The sequence below is a fragment of the Protopterus annectens genome, chromosome 2.part2 (assembly GCF_019279795.1).
Source record: "Protopterus annectens isolate FY-2018-M chromosome 2.part2, PAN1.0, whole genome shotgun sequence".
Taxonomy (NCBI): domain Eukaryota; kingdom Metazoa; phylum Chordata; order Ceratodontiformes; family Protopteridae; genus Protopterus; species Protopterus annectens.
The window spans coordinates 430,660,049-430,675,996 of record NC_056730.1 but is presented as its reverse complement, the minus strand read 5'-3'; the positions used below and the strand labels follow the sequence as shown (position 1 = coordinate 430,675,996).

Genomic DNA, 15,948 nt, shown 5'->3' with positions numbered 1-15,948 from the left:
ACGCCCTTCGAGATAAAAGGTCCATCAACTCATCGAAGAGCAGAGAAAACCAAGAGGTGGTGTGTCGAGACCCAAAAGCCTTCAGGAGCACTGATTTGTCCTCAGTAGGGTTAAGGGGCTGCCAGTCACCCCTCTGCCTAAGGATCTCTAGGATATACGCAAAGGAGATATCCTCAGAGGGCGACTTTGGAGACCCTTCCGATTCCATCAAATTGGTGTCAGATGTGATGGATTCCTGTGGGGAATCTAAATGTCTCCGCTTACATAACTTCTTCCGAGGAACCTCCTCAGTGGGAACTTCTGGGGAGGTCTCGAAAGAATAGGGTTCCCCCAATGGGGCTTCCTGAGGCTCCAGGTCCCTACACTTACAGTGGGTCTGCAGTGATGGAGAAGATTCTGGCTCTTTATGGGAGGAGGTGGCCATTTCAGAGGTTGTAACTGTCTGGGAGGACAAAACCATCATCATGGCATTGAAGGCACCATGGCTCCGATGCGAGGAAGCACCTGGGTCCGAAGAAACCGATGACTCCTCCCGCACCAAAACCGCAGGCTCCGAGCCAGAGGTGGGAGCGAGCTAATCCACGCCAAGGCCCCAAGGGGAAGAGTCGGAACCGACGCATCAGTTCGACTCACCTCCCCGGAGCCGACAGGAGATTGTCGGCTCCCCAAAGTCCGCCGCTGGAGCAAAAGACATCAGGGTTGTCGGTACCGACAGATCTGAGGTGAGTGTTGGTACTGACATTTCCACAAATGACTGAATGTCTCCCTCCAGCTCCGATGTCTCGATTCGAGTCGGAGGAGGAGCAGAAATTAAAGGAGATGATGTTGTCAGCTCAGAAGCTGCCTGAGTCGAAGCCGACAGAATTTTAGCCAGCGCTGGATCCTGCAACAGTCTCTGTACCACACAATCCACATCCGAATCCGACAGTCTGGAAGCTCGAGAGGAAGCTAAAGAAGGAGCCGGTGAACCCAGAATCTGAGATCTTAAAAGTCGGAGAGACCGGTTCCAAAACTGGGGACCAGCTCCTACCAACTACCTGTACCGATGGCTCCAAGGACTGTGGAACCAAGGCAGACACCTTTTTCGAAATCTTTGGAACCAGAGAGCCCTTCCGATCCGAACTTGCAGATGAAGCAGAAGACGATGGTTTTGATGAAGGTTTTGGTTTCCCTGGAGAAGCAGTATCCAAGTCTGACTGAAAGGCAGATTTGGTAAGTCCACGCTCAACTAGCTTCCTCTTCCTCTCAGCCAAAACCCTGGCACTGAACCCATGGCAAATGGAACAAACTTCCTGGAGATGTACCTCTCCCAAACAGTAAACACAGGTGGTATGACAATCTGACACAGACATCTTCTGGTTGCATTTAGGGCACTTTTTAAACCCTGATTTAGATTTTTCAGACATTATGCCAAATGACCCCAAGCAGCAATCCCAAAGAAGAAGAAGAAGAAGAAGATCTCTTGTCAATAAGAATATAAATTGGAATAAATCTCAACCAATTTGAAGAAAGCCTGGCAAAGGAAAAAAAAAGCCTGACCGGCTATAGTAACAATAACTCAAGAAGCCACTCGGCTATACAGACTAGCTGTTGCAAACAAAACCAAGCCTAACCAGTTACAGATTTATTAAAAAAAAAAAAAAAACTAAAGAAAGCCTAACTTCGGCTAAACAGGATAGGGAGAAAACTAACAAGGCACTAACAGGGTCTAATCGCCAAAAAGAAATACAAAGTTCTGTCAACTTTCCTCAACCAGCACAATAAACTAGAACAAAAAAACCTAATGAAGGATAGCCTATCCTTACTGAAATACACAATTTCTTTTTCTTTCCAGAAAACTGTTCAAAACTACAAAAAAAAAAAAAAAACACATCTGATAACAAATGGCCTGAGTTATAGAAAACACAAGATCTGTTGCAGCGGCAAACTAGATCTGGGGAAGGTAGAGGTGCATTGTGGGATAGGGTTTCGGTCTCGAGATGTTAGAGACCTCGAGCTTTGCAAATTGGCCGACTCGGAGCCGAGAATCATCTCCAAACCCATCAGTAAGAATGAAGGCAAGACTGAAAAACTTCACATCTCTCTCTACTACCTCGAAGGCAGACCATCCTGGAGAGAAGGAAGCCAATGGAGCCGAGAAGCCATGCTTCTGTCCCATCGGCTCCATCTGCCTCAAAGGCAATCTACCCAAAGCAGACTCTGGAGCCGAGCTGTCCATGGCCGAGGCTCCAAGGGGCAGAAATGGTTCTGAAAACTTTGGAGTCAACTCCAACACCTCGGATCCGACTAGGGCACTTTGGCTCCGAGATTCATTTGGCTCCGAACTCATTGGAGAAGGTGCACTCAGAGAAACCTTCGTATCTGAGGACACCATTAGCCTTGAATCCGAACCATATGGTCTCAACAAACTCAGACCCAAGGACTCCAAGATGAAGTGTTGAAGTGGAGAAGGAGCCAATACTGGAGGGGTAGAGCTAGTACAGACTTCCCGATCCAAGGGGGTTGGAGCCGGGAGAACACCCATCTGCATCTGCACCGAGAGAAACTTCCTCATCATTCTATCCATTTCAGTTTCACTGAGACTCCTGGAAAAACAAAATGAAGCAATGGATTTTGACTTGGACTGCCATCTCTCAAAGAAGGGAGACGGAACTCTAGAAGGAACTGGATATAGCTGGGAAGTACTGGGCCTGAGGAAGAATCTTCAGAGCCAAAGTACTCTGATCCAAAGGCGTTTTAAGGAGAAGTTGAGGACATCCTGGATCAGGACAACTTTGGATCCTATTTGGATTTTTTGAGAGGAGGCTCCGTAGAAGATGGAGTTGAAGAACCCAACTTTCTCAGGGACTTCTTTGGAGTGTCCTTGGAAGCAATTTTTTTGGGGGGGGCTAGCCCCAGATATGGTTTCCGAAAAGGAAGTTGAAAGTAGACCTTTTAATATAAATTTGCTTTTTCACAATGCACATTAAGATGTTCTGAGTCCACGCAGTAATCGCAAACTAGCTTATGGCTGCATTGCTTTACACTTTTTAAATCCTTTTTCAGACATCCTAAAAATTTTTTTTTTAATTAACAGTGGAGAAGATAGATCTTTTTAAAAGGTAAGGAGGACGAAAAAGGATAAACAAGTACCAACAATGGTACTGAAGAATACACAAACATGTAAAAAAGAAAGTTACACAGAAAAAAAAGGCTTTAAGGCTTATAGAAAAATACCAGCAGTGGTAAAAGAGAATATACAAGTATATGCATTTAAAGAAGAAATCTGGAAGGAAGGCATTAAGGAAAAATTCAGTTAACTCTTAATATACTCGACAGCAAAGCTGACCATGCCTATACATGAAAGCATCAAATGAGATCTGAGGTATGTTAGGGATTAGTGCCTTTTTAGTAGGGAGGAGCTTGAGAGTTTCAGCTGGCCACAAGCTATAGCAATGGCCGAGTCAGATCTGAGGTTCCGATCTGAGCCCAGTGGTTGAGAAATGAGTGAAAACTGACAATATCAGATTCATTATTATTTAACATAACTTTCTCCCTTTTCTTCCTAATTCCACTACATATTTGTGTATAACAAATACCATCATTTAGCCATTCATTAAATACATATACTAAGAGTTATTTTTGCCATTGTTTCATAATCTTATACATTATTTAAACCATCTGAACCTGATGCAGAATTAAGATTTACTTTATCACCATGTCTAATTCCATTAATCTATTTATCAAATCTATTTTTTCTGCAAATTGCTTAACCTTCCATTCATTCTCATTTTTCATCTCTCTTTCCTTTACCATCCATTTAACATATGATACCACAACATTCATAATACTTCCTTGCTGTCACTTTCTCATTTTTGTTTTTCAATTATCTCATTATGCCATTTTCTTGTTTTGCTATTTTACTTAAATATGGAAATACTTCCTTTCCTTGCAAAAAATATATTTCTTTATACAACTATTTTTTTATTGATTATGTATCTCTTCTTTTCTATAATATATTTTCTAATCTCACTCTAAACTTTCTAATACCTTATTCTGCACTTCTATATATTCCTTTTTGATTTATTCCATATTCCCGTTGTAAAAATTATTTTTTAAACTCCATCCACCACTCTGTCCAATTATAAAATTATCTCATAGTTATTTTGCCTGTCCATAATTCCAATATATTATTTTCTTCCTTTCTCATTTATTTTTTTAATTCCTTTTCCAATTTTTATATATTCTTGATTTTCTTTTATTTTTATCCATACTGCCATATGATCCGAAAGTCCCATCTCCACTGCTTCTTCTTTGCCTAATTCTATACCTTTAGAAACCAAGAAATAATCAATCTCTATTTTAACGCTTTCTCTCCTACATGTACTTGTATTCATATTCCCTAATACTAAATTTCCAAGCTTCATAATCTCTCATTTTTTTTCTTATCTAGCTGACCTTTTTATTTTTATTCCTTAAGTCACAATTAAAATATCCCATTACAATAACATCTATATTTACTATTATATATATTATTCCATTTGTCTTTTATGTACCTTTTTCTCTTTATATGTTGCATATGCATACACCGCTATAAGTCTATAAACTCAATTTCCCCATCTCAGATCTACCACCACTAATTATCCTAACCTAACTAAAGTAAAATCCAATATTGTAATTGTTGTATTATATACTACTGGTACCCCTGAACAGGTTTCTTCTCCCAAATTATACCTCATCTCCATAAATTTTCTGTTTGTAATTTTTCTTCCTTTGTTACACCTAACATCTTCTTATAATATAGTGTGTACTTCACATTTGTTATACAATTCTAATACTCCAATTCTTCTGATTGACCTTTTTATACTATTCATATTAATAGATAAAATCCTACATTTATCTGTTTCTCTCCTTAATCTATTTGAAATTATGCATTTTTATCCATTTCCTTTCTTTTTCACATTAAAGCCTAATCCTTGGAATTTCTTTTTTCTATCGTCTACTCTTTACCAATTAAAATTTTCTTTTTAACTACCCTCTAATCAATATCTCCCTCATCACTAACCTCTGAACCAACGTCTATTTCCTGTTCCTCGTTTTCCTTTTTGTCACGATTTTCTTTTTGTATATTATTTGTCTTTTCTGCAGTCATTTTGTTGCTCTTCCTGTTGTGATTGCTCCTTATATTTTCACCTTCACTTACATTTTCCACTACACACACTTTTTCTATTTGCTCTTTTGTACAGTCCACAATAAATGCCTTGTGTGTTTATATTTATAGCATTTCATTTACATTTTTTGCATTATGTCCAAATTCTTTACACTCAAAACATTTCTTCTTATCACAATTACCTAAAAAGCATCCCTGTTTCCCATGGTTCTCGTCAATATTTTACAACAGCTCTATTTCCTTCAACATTAATTATGTTTGGAATATGTACAATTCCATCCTTTTCTATTTTCAGAATAACATTAAAATGTTATTCCCCAGTCCACAGACCTCTGTTATCAATTACTTTTGAAATGTCTAACTTCTTCACAAAAGTTCTTTAATATATTTTTTTACAGTTTCTCTTTCTGTCTCTGTTTGAAACTGTATATGTACTTTCTTTTTTGTTTCAAAGTAGAAAGTCTTAATGATATAGTTATTCCATGGATGCATATCTTTTTTTTACCATATTCCCTCTAAAAGTCTCTAATCCTATAGCAGCCTCAAAAAAATGTCACAACATGTCACTTTTTTTAATCAAAATAAACACTCTTACCTCTTGTACCTTGATTCCTAAAAGCACACTTTGTCCCATATTTCACACTTGTCCATACCTTTCTCTTCCTTACTCTGTATATGCACAACCTTTTTTTCTGTTTCTTCCATCTTCTTACTCTCTCTTTTTCCTTCTCTCTTCTCCCTTACTGCTTCTGCAGATGTTTTCTTATGTATATCCTTCACCTCTTCCTTTTTAATCTTGTCCATAATCTAACCCCAAAATGGTTCTTTTCTAGTCTCTGGCTTTTTTGTTTCATCAATAAATCATCACATCAACACTCCTGAATGGAGGACTGTAATAACATCCTCTTGTGACAGTTCTTCTCTTTTCTAACTCTCAAATAATTTTTTTTAAATAAATCCTCCATATTCCAGCTGTGATTTCTCTTTTTCTCAAACATATCCTTCAAATTCTTTTTGGTTAGGTCTATGGAGGCAGCATTCACCTCACCTCATGTCTCACTGCTTGCCAGGTCACACACCATCCTCTCAGCTGCCACTGTGCTGGGAAAACAACGTGTGCACGTACCATCTGTGAGTGCCATAACAAATTGGGGAAATTCCCAAGTGCTCTGGCCAAATTTCCCCTAGTCAGTATAAATACCATCTTGGGTCTTGCTTAATATGAGGGCACTGACCTAGTGGGACTTAAAAAGAGTGATGTACTTACCATAACCTTGGATCCGAGCTGGGAACTGTGGACAGATCCAGAGCTCAAGCTTCTCCCCTTCCCATAATCTCCTCCTGACCTGTAACCCTCAGATTGAGTTTACTAGACAAGGAAAAAGGACAGCATTGTCTGTCCCAGAGACATACTATCCCCAAAAGGAACAGTCCTCCAAAATTCCCAGGACTCCAGAAGGAAAGGGGAATGAGGGCAGGAGTATGAATAATAATGTACACTGGAGAGCACAGATTCTTAAGTGCATAACTCTGTCTGATGCTATCCGTGTCATTATCCATCATGGATGGGTCAGAGTCCCCAGCTACTATGGACCCTGGGCGACCTCATGGAAGAAAATGCCGGAGCACACAGGAACCAAAGAAAGCTCTGTTCCTAGACACCAAATCCAACTTACAGTGAGAGACAAAAGTGTGACGGCTTAATCAAGTAGTGACAGCCCAAATTTCATCCAGAGAAATCTTGGCTAGAAAGGCCGAAGATGTAGCTACCGACCTACTAGAATGGGCCTTAACTGGTCTGGGAAGCTCCAAATGCCTGCTATCATAAATGTAGGAAATACAACTAGCAATCCATCTGGAAATAATCACTTTAGAGACAGGCAGGCCTGATTTGGCCTGAGAAATGGCCATAAAAAGCTGATCCAACTATCGAAATTCCTCAGTCCTCTTAAGATAAAACCGTAGCTGCCTGTGAACATCTAGGCAATGCAGAGTATATTCCCCCTTATTAGAATAATTGGGAAGGAAAACTGGTTAGTTTCCAAAACTACTTTAGAAACGAACAAGGGATTTGGTCTTAGGGAAACCTTATCCTTGTGGAAAAGACTCTTTTGGCAGAGGTAAAAGACACCAGGAAAGCCATCTTCCAAGGGAGAAATTTAAGATCACACGATGCAGATGGTTCAAAGGGCTTTTGTGTCACAGACTGCAACACTACCATTAAATCCCATGGTGGTGAAGAATCTTTGATAGGAGGTATAAGCAGAAAGATTTCCTTTAAGGAAGCCTTTGCAAAGCTTTGAAAAAAAGTCGGGGCCTTCATTCAAATGGAAATTAGAGATAGCCGCCAAATGGAGCTTAATCGTGGAGAAGCTAGCACCTTCCTGATAAAGAGAAGTCAAGAACAGCAAAATATCAGAAATTGGGGATGAGAAGGGATCTAAATTGTTTTGTCTAGCCCAAATAGCAAACCTTGCCCATTTGCTGGGATGAGAAGGGTTCTAAATTGTTTTGTCTAGCCCAAATAGCAAACCTTGCCCATTTGCTGGAATACACCTTTTTTTGTAGATGGCTTCTGAGACGTCAAGATAACATGTCTTATCGGAGAGGGAAGCCTGGACTGAGAAAGGATCACTGGAACTGGAGAAACAAAGCGGTTAGATGAAGACCAAAAGAAAGGACTTGCAACGAGTGTCCAAAGGAAGGTCAGAAACCAAGCCCTTTAAGTAAGCACAAGCAAGTTCACAAGTTGTGAACAAAGTGCTTGTGCTTACTTAAAGGGCTTGGTTTCTGACCTTCCTTTGGACACTCGTTGCAAGTCCTTTCTTTTGGTTTTTGGTTATTGAAGACTTGCATACATCTTTCGTTTTGGTTTCGGTTAGATGAAGAGTCTGAAGGTTGGGAAGGGGAAGCCCCCAGGGATGGGAGATGAGATCCAGAGCTGGATCTAATATCCATGGAGGATATCTTGGATGATACCGAAAAAGGAAGAACCACACCTGATGAGGCCAAAAGGAGGCAATGAGGATGAGAAGAGTCTTCAGGGTGATGACTTTTTGTAAGACCTTGGGAATCATAGGAGTGGGGGGATAAGCATAAAGGAGTCCCGATGGCCAATTGTGAATCAGAGCGTCCCTGTGTGGCTCCCATTTCTGGGGGACCAGGGCATAAGCAGAGGCAAACTAACCAACAAGCACCTAGGCTTCAGTGTTTTGGGCCTGAGCTTGTGTCTGCAACCCAGACACCTTGGAGGCATGTGGGTATATGCCCAAGATCTCAATCCACTCTACTCTGATCTCCTCCTATCCAAGCAGCATGGGGATGCCACCTTCCTCAATGCTGAAGACAATGCAAGGTTTGGATTATTTTTTAAACTTTTTCATCTCTGTCTCTTTTTGCTTGGACAGTTTTCCATTTGCCTTCCTTTTCTTCTATAATTGAAAAACAAGAGCAACAAAAATTTATATGTTTTCTATAGTTTTTTTATATGATTCCGGAAGACAATGTTTGTGAAGCTTTTTTGTTTTTTACTTGTTAGATTTAAACAAAGAATACAGTACCATCCCAATGAGAACTTAGTGAAACAGTGTTGATTGACAGGTGCAGCAATATATAAAAACAGCTAGGAAAATGCCTAATGAATTAATGAATGAATAATGCACCAGGACTTCAAAATTGTAATTAAACTTGCTGTTTTGAAGTAATGAAATTTCTCGTCTGAACAAGCCAAGGTTGGTAAGATCAACACTGTTTGATACAGTAGACTCTAATAGCCTAGAAAAAAAATGGCAAGCACTATACAGCTTTGCTGGTGAATAAACAAAATGTTAATGACTAGTTATTACGGTGTGCTGCCTCAAAGTAAAATCTACTGAGATACCACAGAAGAGTAACAAACGCATTTTCTACTGATGAAAGCACAAGAAAGAATAGCTGTATATAGATGAGGGGGTGACTGACCACCAAGAGGAAAATTCTAGAGTAAAGACGTTATACTCAGGGTCAAACTACAAAACTAGACATATATATTTTTTTCCTCTCCTGGAAGAACTTTTGCCAGACTCGCAATCTGAAAGTTCCATGAAATGCATGTTTTACCTAAATGTAAGAGGAGGAAAATAAGAGCAATGAAGAACTTGGCAATGATGAACAGCATGTAAAATGCTGACCAATAAATGATTACTGGTCACAGATGATTCAACATGAAAGTTCTGGTGAGAAAGTCTCTGGAAATTCCACCTTTACTTATAATGAGAACCAAGATGTGATGATGTTGTGGGCCATATGTAGTAAGAGACTAGGATCAGTGACTCTCACTCGTAGCAAAATGTTGTCTAACTTGAAGTGATACACACTAAGCCGAGTGGAACAGGGGTATTGACTACAACTCTGATCTGAGATATATAACAATAAGTATCCTGTTTTTTTTTTTTTTGCTTATTTTTACTGGTTATTGATTCTAGCAATTTATATATAGCACTTCTTATTGCCTGCTGCATACTTTTTACTGTATTTTATTGCTATTAACTAATCTGCATGGTTAAATTAAAACGGTCTGCCTTACAGGGCCTGATAAATAAGTTTTTTACTGTCACACTGTTTGTAAAGCGTTTTGGCTAGTTTCACTGTGAAAAGTATTAACGGGAAAGTTTCTGTACTTGTTAAACACCTATTTGTTCTGATTTCCTGCCAAGGAGTGTATCATATAACTGATTTGTTTGCAGTTAAAAGCATTCTGTAGCATCTCCTGGCTCCTTTATCAGTTTAAAACTTTCATTTTGTGGCTCACTGCTGTTCTTCTGCTGTGATAAACATTTCTGTAGTGTTTACTGTATAAACGAGTGTAGGCTAGTAGCTTTAGTACTGTTACCCACTCCCCCTCCCTGTTGGTGTCTTGCTGCTATACTTGGTGGCTTTGCAGTTGCCCACCCCTACTATAAATTTGATCTGGTACAGTCCCTCCCAGTCTAGTGTCATTAGCTCATTCTACCTAATACAGAGAGAACATTTGAGAAGGCCAACCCACTTAGTTTCCTAACCTTGAGTTATCTTCTGCTTCTCCTCTCTCCCTTTCCTTTACACAAAAAAACTTGGCTAAACTCTCTCTGTGTTCTGCTTAACTGTAACAAAAAATTTGCGCTTGTTTCCTGCCTTTCCTGTAACTAGTCTAGTCCAGATACCGATTTGCTGTATCCAGGATTGTTTGTAAGCTCCTGAGGCCTCCCCAAGCCTTTCTGTGTTGGAGGGAAGCCTGCTAGCTTATCAGTGGGAGTGGTAAGCACTAGGTAACCTATCTACCATATAAGGAGTGGTTTCTGGCCCGGAAATTGTAGTTATTGGCCGTTTGAGCAATTTTTTCCATCTCTTTCAACTTTTCTGATTTAAAAGCCCCCATTTGCACTTGTTTCTTTCCTGTAACTAGTCTAGTTCAGATACAGATACTTAGTTTTAGCAGTTGATTTTTCCTATTTGTGCTCAGCACTTGTTCAGAGCTTGTTGTAAGCACTAGATAAGCTACAAATTACTACAGCACTCAACCTTCCGCATTACCTAGAGGAAAAAGTACAGTTGTGCACACTTACCATAAATGTAGATGTTCAAGTGTATTCACTGTTGCAGTCATTACATTTGGGAAATCTGCTAGTAGGTTGCCCTCAGTCGGCCTGAATTCCAAAGTCTTGGGTTCTGCGTCGGTTGCTGTCTCCTCTTCCATGACGTCAGGTCGTCAGGGGTATAAAAGATGCAGATGACACCATTTTCTATAGTTTTTCTTGCCCCCGATGTCAGGTGCCCCCAAAAATGTAGCAAAAAAAAAAAATTATATATATATATATATATATATATATATATATATATATACACACATGCATCAATACATCAATATAAACTTTACCTTCATCTACAAGCAAATACACCACATAGGTTGTAGAAGATAGAGAAGGAAAGATAAACTCCAGAATAATAGGGGGATGGCGGGAGGGTAACCTGGACTGCAACAGTGAATACACTCGAACATCTACATTTATGGTAAGTGTACACAACTGTACTATGTTCTTCGTGTTTCACTGTTGCAGTCATTACATTTGTGTAGAATCCCAAAGCTATGGTTGGGAGGCTGGAGCTAAACAGCATTAGGTGCAGCTATAAGGCTCTGCAGAACTGCAGTGGCAAAGCCTGCCCTGGACTTAGAGTAGAGAGGCAAATGATAATGCTTTGTAAAGGTGTGAACAGAACTCCAGGTAGCAGCCTCTAGAATGTCTTTGGTTGGTACTCCTCTGAGAAAGGCTGCTGAAGTAGCTGCAGCTCTGGTGGAATGAGACCTAATGCCCTTGGGCACAGGTTTACCATGGTGTAAGTAGCAGAAACAGATGCAGTGGCGTATCCACTTTGAAACTGTCTAATTTGAAATGGCCTTTCTTTCTGATCCTGGAGCATATGACACTAGCAATTGTTCAGTTTTTCTTAGAGCTTTAGTCCTGCTCAAGTAGAATCTTAGCTGTCTGTGTATGTCCCAAGTAAAGCAGAATTCTCTCCCCCTTGTTCTGCGGATTTGGATAAGAGGTTGGCAGATGAATTGTTTGGTTAAGAGCCACACTGGAAACCACCTTAGGCATAAATGCAGGATTTGTCCTCAGAGACACCCTGTCTGGGTAAAATATGATAAAAAGGCTCTACAGCCATGAGGGTCTGTAACTCTGAAACTCTTCTTGCTGAAGTAATTGCTAGTAGCAGAGCTGTTTTCCATGATAAGAACTTTATATCTGCTGTAGCAGCTGGTTCAAATGGAGGCAGGGTGAGCTTTTCCAACACATAATTGAGGTCCCATGCAGGTAATGGTGATCTTCTAGGAGGCCTTAACTTTTTGGCTCCTCTAAGATACTGCTTTAATAAAGGATGAGAAAAGACTGGTGGCTCTGTATTCTAATGAGCCGAAATGGCAGAGGCATGGATTTTACTTGATGAGAAAGATAGGCCTTGGTCAAGCATCTCAGTTAAGTATTGTAATATCTGAGGAATATTTGGTTCTGCTGTATCAGTTCCTTGTGCTTGATTCCAAGCACAGAATCTCTTCCATTTGTCAGCATAAGATTTTCTAGTACTAGGCCTTCTGGCTTCCAAAATGACATCCATCACAGCTTTACTGAGAGGTGTTGTTTGTATAACTACATGATCAGCTATGCTGCCAGGTTCAGTGTCTGTAGCCGATTGTGCAGGATCTGATTGTTTTGCTGGGACAGTAGTTGAGGTCTTTGAGGTAATGTCCAAGCTGGGTATTGAGACAAGTTCCTTAGGATTGGGTACCAGTATTGGCGGGGCCAGTCCGGGGCAATTAGTATCATCTTTGGTTTCTCTTGTCTGACTTTTAGGAGGACCTTTGAGAGAAGAGGCAGTGGAGGAAAGACGTAAACTGATAGGTTTTTCCAACTGAAGGATAGTGCGTCCACTTTCCATGCTTGTCTGTGATAAGTCTTTGTGCACAATCTTTACAATTGATAATTTTGAGGAGAGGCAAATAGATCAATGTCTGGGCCCCCCCATTTCTCTATCATGCTGAAGACTTGTGGATTTAATTTCCACTCGTGAGGATCCATAAGGTTTCTGCTTAAATCGTCTGCCAGAATATTTTGCTTTCCTGGCAGGAATTGAGCTTGAAGATGTATTTGGTAGGTCAAAGCTGTGTCCCACAGTGCCATGGCTAATCTGCAAAGGGGGTACGAGTGTGTGCCCCCTTGCTTGTTTATATACCACATGACCGTGGTGTTGTCCGTCTTTATCATTAGTTATCCTGGATGAAGTAAGTCCTTGAAGGCTGTTAGGGCATTTTGAATAGCTAGCATCTCTTTCTGGTTGATATGTAGATGCATTTGTTTTGGGAGCATACATTTTGAATAGCTAGCATCTCTTTCTGGTTGATATGTAGATGCATTTGTTTTGGGGTCCATATGCCCTGAATGCATCTTCCTGCCATGTGGGGCCCCCAGACATAATATGATGCATCTGTTGTCATGGTTTGGCTGGCAGGGGGTAGAGTGAAGGCCTGTCCCATGTTTTGGTGACATGCCTTTGCCCACCATAGAAACTCCTGTTGTAGGCAGGGAATGAGAGGAATCATTGCTTCCGGACTGTGAGAATGTTGACTCCATAAACTTTTTAGGTACCATTGAAGTTTTCTCATATGCAGTCTTGCATATGGAATCAGTAGGATGCAGGATGCCATGAAGCCCAGAGCCTGCAGAATCTGTCTTGCAGACAACTGGGTTTTTATTGCCATCAGTTTGAAGTAAGTAGTCAGTTGCCTTTGCTTGTCTGGCGTGAGGTAAGCCATCTGGGCAGTTGTATTCAAGCTTGCACCTAGGAATGTTATCTTTTGAGAGGGTACCAGTTGTGATTTCTTTTCGTTTATTGTGTACCCTAGGCATGCTAGAAGCCTTTTCACAAACGCCAGATGTCGAAGAAGAATGTCCTTGTTCTCTGCTTGAATGAGACAATTGTCCAAGTAAGGATATATCTGTATACTTCTTTGTCTGCAAAATGCAATTACTGGTGCCAGGCACTTTGTAAAGACTCTGGACGCAGTAGATAAGCCAAAGGGCAGTGCAGAGAATTGGTAATGCATTAAGCCAGCCTTGAATCTGAGGTATCTTTTGCACGATTGTCTTATTGGGACATGCAGGTATGTCTCTTTTAGGTCTAATGTCACCAGCCAAGCATTCTTGCCCAGCATGGGCAGAAGCTGCTGCAAAGTCAGCATTTTGAATTTTGGAATGCCCAGGTATGTGTTCAAAATCGATAAATCCAGTATTGGCTGCCAGGCCTTGTCTTTTCTGGGTACCAAGAACAGTCTTGAGTAAAAACCTTGTCCTTTTTCCTGTTCTGGTACTGGCTGAATGGCCCCCATATCCATGAGGGACGTAACCTGTTTCTGTGCCTCTGCCCATTGATTTTTTGGCAGATCTGGCCAACCATTTGCCATTGGCAGAGTGTGGAAATGGAATCTGTATCCATGTGATACTATTTTCAATACCCACTTGTCCTGGGTTATTAACGGTCAATTTTGAGCAAAAAGTGCTAATTTTTCCCCTATGGGTGCTGCCAAAAGATAAGTGCTTGATGTAGGCAGAGGAAAGTCATTGGGATTGTTTTCTGTAGGTTTGCACTTTATCTCCTCCAGATTTGGAGGTAGAAGCACCCCATTGCTTTGACCTTTCTTTGAAACAGTCACCAAGGCCATTGACGAGGGGAAGGTGGTCCACACAGCCTACCTGGACCTCGCAAAAGCCTTAGATACAATACCCCACTCGGGCATTATAGATAAGCTCACCAGCTTAAATATAAACCCCTATATCACTAGATGGGTTGCAAACTGGCTCAAGGACAGAACCGACATGGTTAGAATTGCTGGAGCCATGTCAGACTCCAAACCAGTTACAAGTGGTGTCCCACAAGGATCAGTCCTGGGACATCTCTTGTTCGGTATATATTTCTCGGAGATACAGGCCAACACGGAAGGACTGTGGCTGACCAAGTTCGCAGATGACTGCAAACTGGGTGCCATAATCGACTCTCCAGCCGACACAAGCATCCTCCAAAAGGGCCTCATAGAAACAGACAACTGGTGCCAGAGCCATGGCCTCAAGCTAAACGCCAAAAAGTGTATAGTCATCCCCTTTGGCAAAAACAAAGTGCCCACAAATTACCACATAGGTGGTAATCCATTAAGTACAGAAGAAGTAATTAGGGACCTGGGGACCCAAGTTGATAGCAATCTCTCATTTGACAACCACGTGGACAAAGAGGTTAGAAAAACATTTTATATAGCCCACCTAATCATGAAGGGATTCACATCTAGATCAGGGGAGGTCATCGTGCCTCTCTACTCATCCCTCACCAGGCCCATAATTGAGTACAATGCCCCTTTTGGGATGTACCTTACCAGACACCTGCAGCAACTGGAAAGACCCCAAAAGTACCTCACCAAGAGGATCAAAGGGCTCAAACAGATGCCATATGCTGCCCGGTTAAAGAAACTCCAGCTCTACTCAGTGGCATATCGCCTGCTCAGAGGCGATCTGTGCCTGACGTATAAAGCCATGTCCAACCCGGAATTAATGGACATGCTGCACCTCAGAAAATCCAAATCCCATCGAGCTACGCGCTCGAGAGACTTTAACCTCAGCACTGAAATAAATAGGACATGCTGGAGGGACAGATTCATAACCCAGAGACTACCTTCACTCTGGAATAAAATCCCAGTCCAGGTTAGGCAGAGTCCCTCATTGACTCTCTTCAAGAGGAATCTTGATGAGTGGATGGGAGATCGTAGGTTTACCCCGGGTATCACTTCTGTGTCACTGTTAGACAGAGGCACAGTATACTAACCTCGAAAAAGGGCATAGCAAAATTAATTTAAAATGGGTGGCGAAAGCCAAACACACTCTGGCTAGGCTTATAAATTCCCTAGGGCAGATAGCCTAGTATGAACCTATGAACCTATGACCTGTATGAATTTTGCACCTGGTATCTGGAACCCTTAGGGCATCTGGATTTGCCCCTTTGAGCTCTGTCTGACACAGGAAAGGACCAATTTTTTTGTAGGCCAGTGTCTACTGAATCTTGGTGGCTGCACTTGTAAGAAGTCTTTAACAGTTTGCATAGACTTAGCTTTGTCTTCCATTTTCTTTAAAACCTCTTCTGCCTTAATACCAAACAGAGAACCATGCTCTAAAGGTGCATCTAGCAATTTAGCTTTAACGTGATCAGGCAGATTTTGTTCCTTTAGCCAGACATGCCTCCTAATC

General features: G+C 41.1%; 1 protein-coding gene across 2 annotated transcripts in view; it reads right to left on the bottom strand.

Moving 5' to 3' along the window:
- The window catches only part of FCHO2 (FCH and mu domain containing endocytic adaptor 2), a 4,043,518-nt gene that overhangs the window by 529,029 nt on the left and 3,498,541 nt on the right, over positions 1 to 15,948 (bottom strand). The gene's annotated exons all lie outside the window — the stretch shown is intronic.